The sequence below is a fragment of the Lithobates pipiens genome, unplaced genomic scaffold (genome assembly GCF_037356315.1).
Source record: "Lithobates pipiens isolate NorthernLeopardFrog02 unplaced genomic scaffold, aLitPip1_a1.2 Scaffold_25, whole genome shotgun sequence".
Taxonomy (NCBI): Eukaryota; Metazoa; Chordata; class Amphibia; order Anura; family Ranidae; genus Lithobates; species Lithobates pipiens.
The window spans coordinates 239,581,310-239,599,689 of NW_027507787.1; the positions used below are offsets into that span (position 1 = coordinate 239,581,310).

Sequence of the window (18,380 nt, forward strand, 5' to 3'; positions counted from 1 at the left end):
TCCCTAATCATCATCATCATCATACAACGTATCATCATCATCATCATACAATGTATCATTACCATAATCATCATACAATGTATCATCATCATCATACAATATATCATCATCATCATACAATGTATCATCATCATCATACAATGTATCATCATCATCATCATACAATATATCATCATCATCATCATACAATGTATCATCATCATCATCATACAATATATCATCATCATCATCATACAATGTATCATCATCATCATACAATGTATCATCATCATCATCATACAATGTACCATCATCATCATCATACAATGTATCATCATCATCATACAATGTATCATCATCATCATACAATGTATCATCATCATACAATGTATCATCATCATCATCATCATCATACAATGTATCATCATCATCATCATACAATGTATCATCATCATCATCATACAATGTATCATCATCATCATCATACAATATATCATCATCATCATACAATGTATCATCATCATCATCATACAATATATCATCATCATCATACAATATATCATCATCATCATACAATGTATCATCATCATCATCATACAATGTATCATCATCATCATACAATGTATCATCATCATCATCATACAATATATCATCATCATCATACAATGTATCATCATCATCATCATACAATGTATCATCATCATCATCATACAATATATCATCATCATCATCATACAATATATCATCATCATCATACAATATATCATCATCATCATACAATGCATCATCATCATCATACAATGTATCATAATCATCATACAATGTAGCATCATCATCATCATACAATGTATCATCATCATCATACAATGTATCATCATCATCATACAATGTATCATCATCATCATCATACAATGTATCATCATCATCATCATACAATGTATCCTCATCATCATACAATGTATCATCATCATCATACAATGTATCATCATCATCATCATACAATGTACCATCATCATCATCATACAATGTATCATCATCATCATACAATGTATCATCATCATCATACAATGTATCATCATCATACAATGTATCATCATCATCATCATCATCATACAATGTATCATCATCATCATCATACAATGTATCATCATCATCATCATACAATGTATCATCATCATCATCATACAATATATCATCATCATCATACAATGTATCATCATCATCATCATACAATATATCATCATCATCATACAATATATTATCATCATCATACAATGTATCATCATCATCATACAATGTATCATCATCATCATCATACAATATATCATCATCATCATCATACAATGTATCATCATCATCATCATACAATGTATCATCATCATCATCATACAATGTATCATCATCATCATCATACAATATATCATCATCATCATACAATATATCATCATCATCATACAATGTATCATCATCATCATCATCATACAATGTATCATCATCATCATCATACAATGTATCATCATCATCATACAATGTATCATCATCATCATACAATGTATCATCATCATCATCATACAATGTATCATCATCATCATACAATGTATCATCATCATCATCATACAATATATCATCATCATCATACAATATATCATCATCATCATACAATGTATCATCATCATCATACAATGTATCATCATCATCATCATACAATGTATCATCATCATCATACAATGTATCCTCATCATCATACAATGTATCATCATCATCATACAATGTATCATCATCATCATCATACAATGTATCATCATCATCATCATACAATGTATCATCATCATCATCATACAATGTATCCTCATCATCATACAATGTATCATCATCATCATACAATGTATCATCATCATCATACAATGTATCATCATCATCATCATACAATGTATCATCATCATCATCATACAATATATCATCATCATCATCATACAATATATCATCATCATCATCATCATACAATGTATCATCATCATCATCATCATACAATGTATCATCATCATCATCATACAATGTATCATCATCATCATCATACAATGTATCATCATCATCATCATCATACAATGTATCATCATCATCATCATACAATGTATCATCATCATCATACAATGTATCATCATCATCATACAATGTATCATCATCATCATCATACAATGTATCATCATCATCATCATACAATATATCATCATCATCATCATACAATATATCATCATCATCATCATCATACAATGTATCATCATCATCATCATACAATGTATCATCATCATCATCATCATACAATGTATCATCATCATCATCATACAATGTATCATCATCATCATACAATGTATCATCATCATCATACAATGTATCATCATCATCATCATACAATATATCATCATCATCATACAATGTATCATCATCATCATACAATGTATCATCATCATCATCATACAATGTATCATCATCATCATCATACAATATATCATCATCATCATCATACAATATATCATCATCATCATACAATGTATCATCATCATCATACAATGTATCATCATCATCATCATACAATGTATCATCATCATCATCATACAATATATCATCATCATCATCATACAATGTATCATCATCATCATCATACAATGTATCCTCATCATCATACAATGTATCATCATCATCATACAATGTATCATCATCATCATACAATGTATCATCATCATCATCATACAATGTATCATCATCATCATCATACAATGTATCATCATCATCATCATACAATATATCATCATCATCATACAATATATCATCATCATCATACAATGTATCATCATCATCATACAATGTATCATCATCATACAAGGTATCATCATCATCATCATACAATATATCATCATCATCATACAATGTATCATCATCATCATCATACAATGTATCATCATCATCATCATACAATGTATCATCATCATCATCATACAATGTATCATCATCATCATACAATGTATCATCATCATCATCATCATACAATGTATCATCATCATCATCATACAATGTATCATCATCATCATACAATGTATCATCATCATCATCATCATACAATGTATCATCATCATCATCATACAATATATCATCATCATCATACAATATATCATCATCATCATCATACAATGTATCATCATCATCATCATACAATGTATCATCATCATCATACAATGTATCATCATCATCATACAATGTATCATCATCATCATACAATGTATCATCATCATCATCATACAATGTATCATCATCATCATACAATGTATCATCATCATCATCATACAATGTATCATCATCATCATCATACAATGTATCATCATCATCATACAATGTATCATCATCATCATCATCATACAATGTATCATCATCATCATCATACAATGTATCATCATCATCATCATACAATGTATCATCATCATCATACAATGTATCATCATCATCATCATCATACAATGTATCATCATCATCATCATCATACAATGTATCATCATCATCATCATACAATATATCATCATCATCATACAATATATCATCATCATCATACAATGTATCATCATCATCATCATACAATGTATCATCATCATCATCATACAATGTATCATCATCATCATACAATATATCATCATCATCATACAATATATCATCATCATCATACAATGTATCATCATCATCATCATACAATGTATCATCATCATCATACAATATATCATCATCATCATACAATGTATCATCATCATCATCATACAATGTATCATCATCATCATACAATGTATCATCATCATCATCATACAATGTATCATCATCATCATCATACAATATATCATCATCATCATCATACAATATATCATCATCATCATCATCATACAATGTATCATCATCATCATCATACAATGTATCATCATCATCATCATCATACAATGTATCATCATCATCATCATACAATGTATCATCATCATCATCATACAATGTATCATCATCATCATCATACAATATATCATCATCATCATCATACAATATATCATCATCATCATCATCATACAATGTATCATCATCATCATCATACAATGTATCATCATCATCATCATCATACAATGTATCATCATCATCATCATACAATGTATCATCATCATCATACAATGTATCATCATCATCATACAATGTATCATCATCATCATCATACAATATATCATCATCATCATACAATGTATCATCATCATCATACAATGTATCATCATCATCATCATACAATGTATCATCATCATCATCATACAATATATCATCATCATCATCATACAATATATCATCATCATCATCATACAATGTATCCTCATCATCATACAATGTATCATCATCATCATACAATATATCATCATCATCATACAATGTATCATCATCATCATCATACAATGTATCATCATCATCATCATACAATGTATCATCATCATCATCATACAATATATCATCATCATCATACAATATATCATCATCATCATACAATGTATCATCATCATCATCATCATACAATGTATCATCATCATCATCATACAATGTATCATCATCATACAAGGTATCATCATCATCATCATACAATATATCATCATCATCATACAATGTATCATCATCATCATCATACAATGTATCATCATCATCATCATACAATGTATCATCATCATCATCATACAATGTATCATCATCATCATCATCATCATACAATGTATCATCATCATCATCATACAATATATCATCATACAATATATCATCATCATCATACAATGTATCATCATCATCATCATCATACAATGTATCATCATCATCATCATACAATGTATCATCATCATCATACAATATATCATCATCATCATACAATATATCATCATCATCATACAATGTATCATCATCATCATCATACAATATATCATCATCATCATACAATGTATCATCATCATCATCATACAATGTATCATCATCATCATACAATATATCATCATCATCATACAATGTATCATCATCATCATACAATGTATCATCATCATCATCATACAATGTATCATCATCATCATACAATATATCATCATCATCATACAATGTATCATCATCATCATACAATGTATCATCATCATCATCATACAATGTATCATCATCATCATCATACAATGTATCATCATCATCATACAATGTATCATCATCATCATCATACAATGTATCATCATCATCATACAATGTATCATCATCATCATCATACAATGTATCATCATCATCATCATACAATGTATCATCATCATCATCATACAATGTATCATCATCATCATCATACAATGTATCCTCATCATCATCATACAATGTATCATCATCATCATACAATATATCATCATCATCATCATACAATATATCATCATCATCATACAATGTATCATCATCATCATCATACAATGTATCATCATCATCATACAATATATCATCATCATCATACAATGTATCATCATCATCATACAATGTATCATCATCATCATCATACAATGTATCATCATCATCATCATACAATGTATCATCATCATCATACAATGTATCATCATCATCATCATACAATGTATCATCATCATCATACAATGTATCATCATCATCATCATACAATGTATCATCATCATCATCATACAATGTATCATCATCATCATCATACAATGTATCATCATCATCATCATACAATGTATCCTCATCATCATCATACAATGTATCATCATCATCATCATACAATGTATCCTCATCATCATACAATGTATCATCATCATCATACAATGTATCATCATCATCATCATACAATGTATCATCATCATCATCATCATCATACAATGTATCATCATCATCATCATACAATATATCATCATACAATATATCATCATCATCATACAATGTATCATCATCATCATCATCATACAATGTATCATCATCATCATCATACAATGTATCATCATCATCATACAATATATCATCATCATCATACAATATATCATCATCATCATACAATGTATCATCATCATCATCATACAATGTATCATCATCATCATACAATATATCATCATCATCATACAATGTATCATCATCATCATCATACAATGTATCATCATCATCATACAATATATCATCATCATCATACAATGTATCATCATCATCATACAATGTATCATCATCATCATCATACAATGTATCATCATCATCATCATACAATGTATCATCATCATCATACAATGTATCATCATCATCATCATACAATGTATCATCATCATCATACAATGTATCATCATCATCATCATACAATGTATCATCATCATCATCATACAATGTATCATCATCATCATCATACAATGTATCATCATCATCATCATACAATGTATCATCATCATCATCATACAATGTATCCTCATCATCATCATACAATGTATCATCATCATCATCATACAATGTATCCTCATCATCATACAATGTATCATGGTCATCCTCAGACACTTTACTAAAGGCAAATATACCATACACTTCAGTTGCTCCAGAATAGATCTTAGGAAATGAGGGGAAGCTCTGCTGGTTTCCATCATCCAATCATGTGCAAGCAAAAATGCTGTTTTTTATTTTCCTTGCATGTGATTGGCTATTCTTTGCAAAGTGACCCTCCCCCTCATGTATTGAGCTCTGGAGATGTTGCACTTGCAGAGAGCTCAGTATACAGTCTATTTATCATTGTGTGTTTATTGGTGATCCCCTCTGATCCTCTCTGATCCCCTCTGATCCCCTCTGATCCCCTCTGATCCTCTCTGATCCTCTCTGATCCCCTCTGATCCCCTCTGATCCTCTCTGATCCCAGAAGTGTGGAATGCTCAGATCTCCGGGAATGATTCCCAATCATACAGAAATTCCTCCAGCCGTGTCCATGTGAGTGTTCCCCTCCCCCTCCCTGGTCACATGGGTGACATCACATGTCAGTTGAGGAAGTGAAGCAGTTAGCAGAGTGTCAGTGATCAGAGATCAGAGAGCGGCTGGAGGTGAGACTCCTATTATTATTATTATTATAGTGCTTTCTATCTCCTCTCTTACTGACACAAAGGGGGTTATTTACTAAAGTAAAATCCACTTTGCACTACAAGTGCACTTGGAAGTAAAGTCTCTGTAGATCCGAGGGGGACAGGCGAGGAAAATAAAAAACAGCATTTTAGCTTACACAAGATTGGATGATAAAATCAGCAGAGCTTCCCCTCGTTTAAGATCTTCCGCGACTGCACTTCCAAACGCACTAGCAGTGCAACGTGGATTTGCCTTTGATAAATAACCCCCCACCGTTATATAATATACAGACTGTGTGATGATACATTATCACCAACATGTTTTATTGTTTATTTCCCTCCCTCTAAATGTTTATCAACAAAATACAAACACTGCAAAGAAATCTTTTATCTTCTTACTGTCCGGGCTCTGCATTGTATATAATCTCTATGAATGGATGGTAATATACGGGGGATGTGTCCGGGCTCTGCATTGTATATAATCTCTATGAATGGATGGTAATGTGCGGGGGATGTGTCTGGGCTCTGCATTGTATATAATCTCTATGAATGGATGGTAATATACGGGGGATGTGTCCGGGCTCTGCATTGTATATAATCTCTATGAATGGATGGTAATATACGGGGGATGTGTCCGGGCTCTGCATTGTATATAATCTCTATGAATGGATGGTAATATACGGGGGATGTGTCCGGGCTCTGCAGTGTATATAATCTCTATGAATGGATGGTAATATACGGGGCATGTGTCCGGGCTCTGCATTGTATATAATCTCTATGAATGGATGGTAATATACGGGGGATGTGTCTGGGCTCTGCATTGTATATAATCTCTATGAATGGATGGTAATATACGGGGGATGTGTCCGGGCTCTGCATTGTATATAATCTCTATGAATGGATGGTAATATACGGGGGATGTGTCCGGGCTCTGCATTGTATATAATCTCTATGAATGGATGGTAATATACGGGGCATGTGTCCGGGCTCTGCATTGTATATAATCTCTATGAATGGATGGTAATGTGCGGGGGATGTGTCTGGGCTCTGCATTGTATATAATCTCTATGAATGGATGGTAATATACGGGGGATGTGTGCGGGCTCTGCAGTGTATATAATCTCTATGGATGGATGGTAATATACGGGGGATGTGTCCGGGCTCTGCATTGTATATAATCTCTATGAATGGATGGTAATATACGGGGGATGTGTCCAGGCTCTGCATTGTATATAATCTCTATGAATGGATGGTAATATACGGGGGATGTGTGCGGGCTCTGCATTGTATATAATCTCTATGAATGGATGGTAATATACGGGGGATGTGTCCGGGCTCTGCATTGTATATAATCTCTATGAATGGATGGTAATATACGGGGGATGTGTCCGGGCTCTGCATTGTATATAATCTCTATGAATGGATGGTAATATACGGGGGATGTGTCCGGGCTCTGCATTGTATATAATCTCTATGAATGGATGGTAATATACGGGGGATGTGTCCGGGCTCTGCATTGTATATAATCTCTATGAATGGATGGTAATATACGGGGGATGTGTCCGGGCTCTGCATTGTATATAATCTCTATGAATGGATGGTAATATACGGGGGATGTGTCCGGGCTCTGCATTGTATATAATCTCTATGAATGGATGGTAATATACGGGGGATGTGTCCGGGCTCTGCATTGTATATAATCTCTATGAATGGATGGTAATGTGCGGGGGATGTGTCCGGGCTCTGCATTGTATATAATCTCTATGAATGGATGGTAATATGCGGGGGATGTGTCTGGGCTCTGCATTGTATATAATCTCTATGAATGGATGGTAATATACGGGGGATGTGTCCGGGCTCTGCATTGTATATAATCTCTATGAATGGATGGTAATATACGGGGGATGTGTCCGGGCTCTGCATTGTATATAATCTCTATGAATGGATGGTAATATACGGGGGATGTGTCCGGGCTCTGCATTGTATATAATCTCTATGAATGGATGGTAATGTGCGGGGGATGTGTCCGGGCTCTGCATTGTATATAATCTCTATGAATGGATGGTAATGTGCGGGGGATGTGTCTGGGCTCTGCATTGTATATAATCTCTATGAATGGATGGTAATATACGGGGGATGTGTCCGGGCTCTGCATTGTATATAATCTCTATGAATGGATGGTAATATACGGGGGATGTGTCCGGGCTCTGCATTGTATATAATCTCTATGAATGGATGGTAATATACGGGGGATGTGTCCGGGCTCTGCATTGTATATAATCTCTATGAATGGATGGTAATATACGGGGGATGTGTCCGGGCTCTGCATTGTATATAATCTCTATGAATGGATGGTAATATACGGGGGATGTGTCCGGGCTCTGCATTGTATATAATCTCTATGAATGGATGGTAATATACGGGGGATGTGTCCGGGCTCTGCATTGTATATAATCTCTATGAATGGATGGTAATATACGGGGGATGTGTCCGGGCTCTGCATTGTATATAATCTCTATGAATGGATGGTAATGTGCGGGGGATGTGTCTGGGCTCTGCATTGTATATAATCTCTATGAATGGATGGTAATATATGGGGGATGTGTCCGGGCTCTGCATTGTATATAATCTCTATGAATGGATGGTAATATATGGGGGATGTGTCCGGGCTCTGCATTGTATATAATCTCTATGAATGGATGGTAATATACGGGGGATGTGTCCGGGCTCTGCATTGTATATAATCTCTATGAATGGATGGTAATATACGGGGGATGTGTCCGGGCTCTGCATTGTATATAATCTCTATGAATGGATGGTAATGTGCGGGGGATGTGTCTGGGCTCTGCATTGTATATAATCTCTATGAATGGATGGTAATATACGGGGGATGTGTCCGGGCTCTGCATTGTATATAATCTCTATGAATGGATGGTAATATACGGGGGATGTGTCTGGGCTCTGCATTGTATATAATCTCTATGAATGGATGGTAATATACGGGGGATGTGTCCGGGCTCTGCATTGTATATAATCTCTATGAATGGATGGTAATATACGGGGGATGTGTCCGGGCTCTGCATTGTATATAATCTCTATGAATGGATGGTAATATACGGGGGATGTGTCCGGGCTCTGCATTGTATATAATCTCTCTCTATAATTTCAGGCTCCTCCCATGCACACAAGTATCTCAGGCTCCTCCCATGCACACAAGTATCACAGGCTCCCTCCATGCACACAAGTATCTCAGGCTCCTCCCATGCACACAAGTATCTCAGGCTCCTCCCATGCACACAAGTATTTCAGGTGCATGGAGGGAGCCTGTGATACTTGTGTGCATGGGAGGAGCCTGAGATACTTGTGTGCATGGAGGGAGCCTGAGATACTTGTGTGCATGGAGGGAGCCTGTGATACTTGTGTGCATGGAGGGAGCCTGTGATACTTGTGTGCATGGAGGGAGCCTGAGATACTTGTGTGCATGGAGGGAGTCTGTGATACTTGTGTGCATGGGAGGAGCCTGTGATACTTGTGTGCATGGGAGGAGCCTGTGATACTTGTGTGCATGGAGGGAGCCTGAGATACTTGTGTGCATGGAGGGAGCCTGAGATACTTGTGTGCATGGAGGGAGCCTGTGATACTTGTGTGCATGGGAGGAGCCTGTGATACTTGTGTGCATGGGAGGAGCCTGTGATACTTGTGTGCATGGGAGGAGCCTGAGATACTTGTGTGCATGGAGGGAGCCTGAGATACTTGTGTGCATGGAGGGAGCCTGTGATACTTGTGTGCATGGAGGGAGCCTGTGATACTTGTGTGCATGGAGGGAGCCTGAGATACTTGTGTGCATGGAGGGAGCCTGAGATACTTGTGTGCATGGAGGGAGCCTGTGATACTTGTGTGCATGGAGGAGCCTGTGATACTTGTGTGCATGGAGGGAGCCTGTGATACTTGTGTGCATGGAGGGAGCCTGTGATACTTGTGTGCATGGAGGGAGCCTGAGATACTTGTGTGCATGGAGGGAGTCTGTGATACTTGTGTGCATGGGAGGAGCCTGTGATACTTGTGTGCATGGGAGGAGCCTGTGATACTTGTGTGCATGGAGGGAGCCTGAGATACTTGTGTGCATGGAGGGAGCCTGAGATACTTGTGTGCATGGAGGGAGCCTGTGATACTTGTGTGCATGGGAGGAGCCTGTGATACTTGTGTGCATGGGAGGAGCCTGTGATACTTGTGTGCATGGGAGGAGCCTGAGATACTTGTGTGCATGGAGGGAGCCTGAGATACTTGTGTGCATGGAGGGAGCCTGAGATACTTGTGTGCATGGAGGGAGCCTGAGATACTTGTGTGCATGGAGGGAGCCTGTGATACTTGTGTGCATGGAGGAGCCTGTGATACTTGTGTGCATGGAGGAGCCTGTGATACTTGTGTGCATGGAGGGAGCCTGTGATACTTGTGTGCATGGGAGGAGCCTGAGATACTTGTGTGCATGGGAGGAGCCTGAGATACTTGTGTGCATGGGAGGAGCCTGTGATACTTATGTGCATGGGAGGAGCCTGAGATACTTGTGTGCATGGGAGGAGCCTGAGATACTTGTGTGCATGGGAGGAGCCTGTGATACTTATGTGCATGGGAGGAGCCTGAGATACTTATGTGCATGGGAGGAGCCTGTGATACTTATGTGCATGGGAGGAGCCTGAGATACTTATGTGCATGGGATTTTCCTTTCTAGTTTAACATTTTTAACCGTTTTTAACTGACCAGCCGCCACAGTTATACTGCGGCAGAATGGTACCGGCAGGCGAATCCCCGTCATGTTACGTCACTCCTTAAGGCGACCACTAGGAGTGCGTGATCCCCCTGAGCCAATGCAAGTGTGAGACCGCCGGGATCCTGCGATCGCTCGTAACATGCCGGGAACTGGGATCTCTGTGTGTATCTCTGGTATTTGTAGTTCAGTCCACACTCAGGAACACAGTATGTATTGGCAGCGGACTACAGGTCCCAAGATCCTCTGCTGTCCACCAGAAGATTAGCTCTCGCCCTGCTAACAGAAAGCACTAGAGGGGAAAAGCTTAATCCATAGTCCCACCTATCGGTGTCCCTTGATTTTTAGGGCACTAATACTGTTTTGTTTTTTTTTGTTTGTTTTTTATCAGCAAATACGAGTACCGATACCGAGTAATAGAGCTACACGAGTAATCGTCAAGAATTGTTATCGCAATTTTTATTTTTTTCCCGTTGCGATCTTGAAAAAAGTGTTTCACTATTCTTGTTATGCAAAGAATTCTCTCTGCTCTTCTGAAGACACAACTGTCAAAAGAAAGGAAGAGGGAAAAAAAACGGGCGGTCTGCCAAGAATTGCAACATTCTTTAGCAGTGGAACTGAAGTATAAACATTGTAACAATTTGTCAAAGGAATAGACCTCTGTGTGTAAATGAGGAAAGTTTAACCACTTAAAGCGGTTTTGTACTCAAAATTTCAACTTAAAGTGGTTGTAAACCCTTACAAACCACTTTGACCTACAGGTAAGTCTAGATTAAGGCTTTACCTGTAGGTCCAAGCAATATCTCCTAAACCGAAAACGGGCACCGCTGTCTACGGCGCATGCGTCGTAGACAGCGGCACGCAGGCGCACTGAGCGCTGCATTTCCAAGAATGGAGCTGCCGCGCGCGTGTCGGCTCCTGTGCGCATGCGCGGGAGTGACGTCATCGCGGCTTCGCCGAATGACAGCGGCGGAGCTGCGCGACCCCACCAACAAGATGGATGCGGCGGACTACAGGGGATAGCGGCGACTTCGCTGGCTCCTGTGTCAGGTAAGTGACACATAATGGGCTACTATGCGATGCGATGCGATGCATAGTAGTCCATTATGCTTTGCCTTTGCAGGGAATGAAAGAGGAAGTAACACCCATCAGGGTTTACTTCCTCTTTAATGTTCTTCCAATCGCTTTGGAGCATAGATTTAGAAATGACCATTAAAAAAAAAAATTATGCATTAATTACCTTTTAGCAGAAATTATTATATTGACTTCCGGGCTCTCCTCCCGTGGGAGTAGGCGTGTTTATTGTCTTTCCTCGGCTTCGCAATGACCCCTGGGAACTTTGTTATATTCTTCCCAAGAATCCGTGGGGGACGCCGGGGGGGGGGGGGGGGGGACGAATCGTGAGATTTCGGAAGGAAGACGTCGTGACTAGGTTGTTTGTTTATGTTTTGTTGCCATCACAATGGGGCGGGAACTTCCGGCGACGCCACCCGTTGTGATGGCAACCCGAAATTCTATGGCGCTGCTCACTGATATCGCTGAGCATGCGCAGGATCGAGCATTCACCGCATCCAGGAAATCAGTGCTTGTGGGCTTCAAATGCCCACAATAAAAATGGAAACCGCCGGGAGGAATTTTTATAAGTTTACCTCACGGACGAAATCGGCAAGCAACAAGTTTTGTACCTAAGACTAGTTCAGGTCATTCCTGGTGGTCGCGTGCTTAAGCGAACGCATACGTGACTAGCGCCCGCATACGAAAACGGTGTTCAAGCCACACATGTGAGGTATCGCCGCGATCGATAGAGCGATAATTCTAGCCCCAGACCTCCTCTGTAATGCAAAACATGCAACCGGTAGAATTTTTCTTAAATGTCGCCTATGGAGATTTTTAACGGTAAAAGTTTGTCGCCATTCCACGAGCGGGGCGCAATTTTGAAGCGCGATGTGTTGGGTATCAATTTACTCGGCGTAACATTATTCTTTCACAATATAAAAAAAAAATAATAATTGGCCTAACTTTACTGTTGTCTTATTTTTTTTTAATACAAACAAGTGTATTCTTTCAAAAAAAAAGTGCGCTTGTAAAAACCGTGTGCAAATACGGTGTGACAGAAAGTATTGCAACGACCGCCATTTTATTCTCTAGGATGTTAGGGGAAAATTTTTTTTATAATGTTTGGGGGTTCTAAGAAGTTTTCTAGCAAAAAAAAAAAAACTGTTTTAACTTGTAAACAACACATCTAAAAAACAGAAGCCCGATCTTAAAGTGGTTAATGCAGATATCTTTCAACCTCAAACGTCTTTGCAAGCATACAAAGGATAGACAATGCAATGAAAATCACAATAAACCAGACGGTAATAACCAATAGGCCCTGGAAGAACCTATGACCCCCCCCCCCAGGTATAAAAGGGAGGAGAAAGACCTTTTGTGTCTCAAACCTCTCCCCAGGGCCGTTTTTAAGGCAGGGCAAAAGGGGCAGCTGCCCTGGGCCCTGTCATTGTTGTGGGGGCCCAAAGCAGCTTCCTCATACTTGCCAACTATCCTGGTTTAAATTCCCTCATCCCTTGAGGTTTTAGTCCCGTGCTGTGTCCCGATATCTCAGTGTGAAGTGCTGTTACTAATGCTGCCCAGCTCTGCCCTATTGTGGTGTACAGATGACTCACATGCAAACCTTGTGTTTACATGTAAATAACCGGCATTCATATGTAAATAGCGGGGGCATTCATATGTAAATAGAGGTGGCATTCATATGTAAATAGCGGCGGCCGGCAGCATTCATATGTATATCATGAAAAAAGAGAAAAGGATCGCGCTACAGAATAGTGTATAAAAGTCAATACTGCTGCAGTTCTAATATATACCAAAAATATATATGTGAATAAAAGGAAAAAAAAGGAGAACCGCGCAAAAAAATATGTATATCATGCCCCCCTGAGGTCATATCCACAGTAATCTCTAGCAACCAATCAACAATCAGAAATCATGTGCTGTACCTCTAGTAACTAATCAGTGAGCAGTAATGTGTGCTATACCTTTGGCAACCAGTCAGTGAGCGGTAATGATATACTGTAACCACTGGCAAACAATCACAATAGCTGCCTGATCTGATTCAGTAAGCTGAGTTTGAGTCGCTATTTATTGTATGTCTGTCACGTACCTTAAGGCAGAGCCCGGAGTGCAGGGAGTGGCTTCTCGTAGACCTCTGACTCGAGAGACCCTGGTAGTGATGACAGGGGCTCGGGAGCACAGAGGGGCACAAGTGCCTGACTGGATGGTAGATGTAAGAAGCAGCAGACTGTTGATGGTGGAGGTGTATTGTAGTCCAGTAGCGGAATGCAGGCAAAGGTAAGGTTCAGCAGACAGAAGAGGGATTCCTGTAGTCCGGAAACGGGATGCAAGTGATCGCAGGGTACAGCGAACAACGGGAGGGGTTCTGTAGTCCGACAGCGGATGCAGGTGCAAACGGGATACTGCGGGAAGTGGGAAGAGTCCAGTAGTCTGCAGCAAGAGGTAGAAGACAACAAGCGCAGAGGGAGTAACAGCCGGGTATGGTGGAAGACTGGAAGGTGTCCTGTAGTACAGCAGCGGTGAACAGGCAACTTACAGATGACGGATGGTGTAACAGTCCAGGTCAGGCACAGGCGAGCAGATCAGGTACAGAAACGGAATCCAGAAGAGTAGTCGGGTACAAAGCCAAAGTCGGGGGGCAGGCAGCAAACAGCAGAGTCGGGAACAGGCCGGGGTTCAATAGGGATCAGGATACGGATGCAGGTTCAGGTTCAGGTACAGGTTACCAGGAAGCACGGGAGCGCTGTTGATCAGGCAGCAAGGATCCAGTTTAAATAGCGCTATTGGCACCAATTGCGTCAAACGGCCGCGCGCGCACCCGCGTGCGCACTCCCAAGCGCACGCCGCTGATCGCGGTAACGCTCTTGAAACTGCACAGAAGATCTCCTGCGACTTACGCCGCTCGGACGCCTGTGAGAAGGATCTTCCTGACAATGTCTCAGAGCAGTTGGAGAGCGAAACTGCATGGGGCCCCTAGAAAATTTTTGCCCAGGGTCCAATCAATATTAAAGACGGCCCTGCCTCTCCCTAAAAATCCTGATGCCACGGGGCCCAAAAAGTGACCGAGCTTCTGCCTTGCAGCAGAAACTTCCTGTTGGATGGGCATGATGGACTCAGTCAAATCTCTAGAAGGCAACCCCTAATGCAGGAGGAGGAGAGGGGGCAGCAGCTTCCTCTCTCCCGGTAACCACCGCTCTGGCTTCTCTTTCTCTCCATGGCTTCCAAAAGGATAAAGATGAGCTTCACAGCTGCATCCGCCCTCACGTGGTCCTGCAGCGCCCGTTGAAGAGGACCAGCTTGACTCCTTTGCGATAAACTAGTCTCGAAATACTCGGTCTGGGCCTAGAGTAGCACAGCATTGGTCCCTTGCCTTCAACCGCTTCCACAACTCTTGAATGGCCCCCCGCAAATTCAGGTACAGTCTCCCCCTTCCTGTTGCTTCTGTAGAAAAAAACTTTATCCACAACTTGGCCACTGAAGCGACTTCACCATACAGGCTTTCCAGCGACGCCACTATCTGCGCCAAGGTGAAACGTTGCACATCCGGAAATACCAGTATGGCCCTCCTAGTATCCTCCTCCAAGGAGTTCACTGCCAAGCCAGGGAGGAGCATTGCCGACGCTTGAAACAGGTGGGCCGCACTCTCCAATCTCTCCACCCAATGGGATATTTCTGCCATTATATTTGGGTATCACTGCCAAAGCAGTTCCCATTGGGTACCATTGTAGCAACTCGGGCCCCTGTCCTGCAAGGAAGATTTCCCATATTGTTTGGTCTACTCCAAGTGTAGGCAGGGCCTAATGGGTGTACTCGGTTTTGGAGTATCCACCACACAGACTGATTTTATAAGGCAGTTTATCAATGAACTCATATGAGAGGTACAAGCAGAGCGTGCAACCGAACGTCCAACACCGCGCCAACTGACTAACGGCTATGGACCCGGAGTAGCCCAATCTTTGGAGCGTCCTGCTGGAAGAAGGTGTCCCAGTATCTGGGACAAGATTTTTGAACTGCAAGGGAACCCTTCTCGTCGGGAACCTCTCCCTGCACTACACCTATTCTGTCCCTAGCCAGCAGGGCCCTCTCCCTGTCCTACACACACTGCACCACCCCGAAATGACATGAGGAACCACTATATATCACCTCAAAATGGCTGCCACAGATCTCGTGAGATTTCAGCATCCAATCAAACTTCTGTCCTACCCAACATGGCTGCTGGAGCCCACAAGAGAAGACAATTACCCTTCTTGAACTCCACTTCACCTGTAGAAATAGCACAGTGCCACCTACAGGAAGACATGCACCTGCCTACAAATGTATGGAGCATATATCCGGGCTCTGCATTGTATATATTATCTATAAATGGATGGTAATATACGGGGGATGTGTCCAGGCTCTGAATTTTATATAATACACTATATTACCAAAAGTATTGGGACTCCTGCTTTTACACGAACTTTAATGGCATCCCAGTCTTAGTCCGTAGGGTTTAATATTGAGTTGGCCCCGCCCTTTGCAGCTATAAGAGCTTCAGCTCTTCTGGGAAGGCCGTCCACAAGGTTTAGGAGGGTGTCTATGGGAATTTTTGACCATTCTTTCAGAAGTGCATTGGGCGAGAAGACTTGGCTCGCAGTCTCCGCTCTAATTCATACCAAAGGTGTTCTATCAGGTTGCAGGTCAGTCAAGTTCCTTCACCCCAAACTTGCTCGTCCATGTCTTTATGGATCTTCCTTTGTGCACTTGCCCAAATTATTTGGGGGAGGGGGGATTATGGTGGGGGGGGGGGTTGTTTTTCAGGGGTTAAGCTTGGACGAGGACATTTCCAGCAATAAACGTAGGTGCTGTGCTTTTTCTATATGGGTGAAGGCAGTGGCGTAACTAGAACCTTCAGGTCTTCAGTGCAAAAAAACATGAAGGGTCCCCCTGGGCCCCAGCCATGAGCCCTTACCTCAAAGCCCAGTGGCAGAATGCCAGGGCCCAGTTGTAAGTGCGACCTTTGCGACCCTGGTAGTTCCGCTACTGAATTCAGTATTTTTTATTTTTTACCATTCCTTATTTTTTTACAATTTTTTTTTTTTTTTTTTTTTTTTTTTTTTAGGAGTACATTGGGGGTTTGGTGATCTATCAGTGGTGCAAATAGACCTCTGATGTTCTACCTTTGAGACAGAGAAAGAAGGCTGAGGACTCTCAAGCTCCATTTCTGTAGCCTCTGCTGCACAGAATAAATGGACAGGAAGAGCTCTGTATAGAGATTCCCATTCATTCACCAACTAAAGCATAGGAAACAGTTTGCTATGCTTCAGTTATGAATGAACAGAGTCATTGACTGGTACTGATCACTCACTATATCTATTTGGAAAAGTAGGCGCTGGTAAATGACATTTTATTGCTATGCTTCAGTTATGAATGAAGGGGTTGAGCTTGGCCCCTTTGTTTTAGTGAAGGCAACTCTTAAAACG

The 18,380-nt window shown here is 40.2% G+C and overlaps 1 protein-coding gene across 1 annotated transcript in view; it reads left to right on the plus strand.

Moving 5' to 3' along the window:
* Positions 1-6,944: 6,944 nt before the first annotated feature.
* Positions 6,945-18,380, plus strand: part of HPS1 (HPS1 biogenesis of lysosomal organelles complex 3 subunit 1) — a 115,748-nt gene continuing 104,312 nt past the window's right edge. Inside the window, exon 1 of the mRNA XM_077455709.1 lies at positions 6,945-7,067. The gene's annotated coding sequence lies outside the window, so the exon portion shown is untranslated. The remainder of the gene's footprint in view (positions 7,068-18,380) is intronic.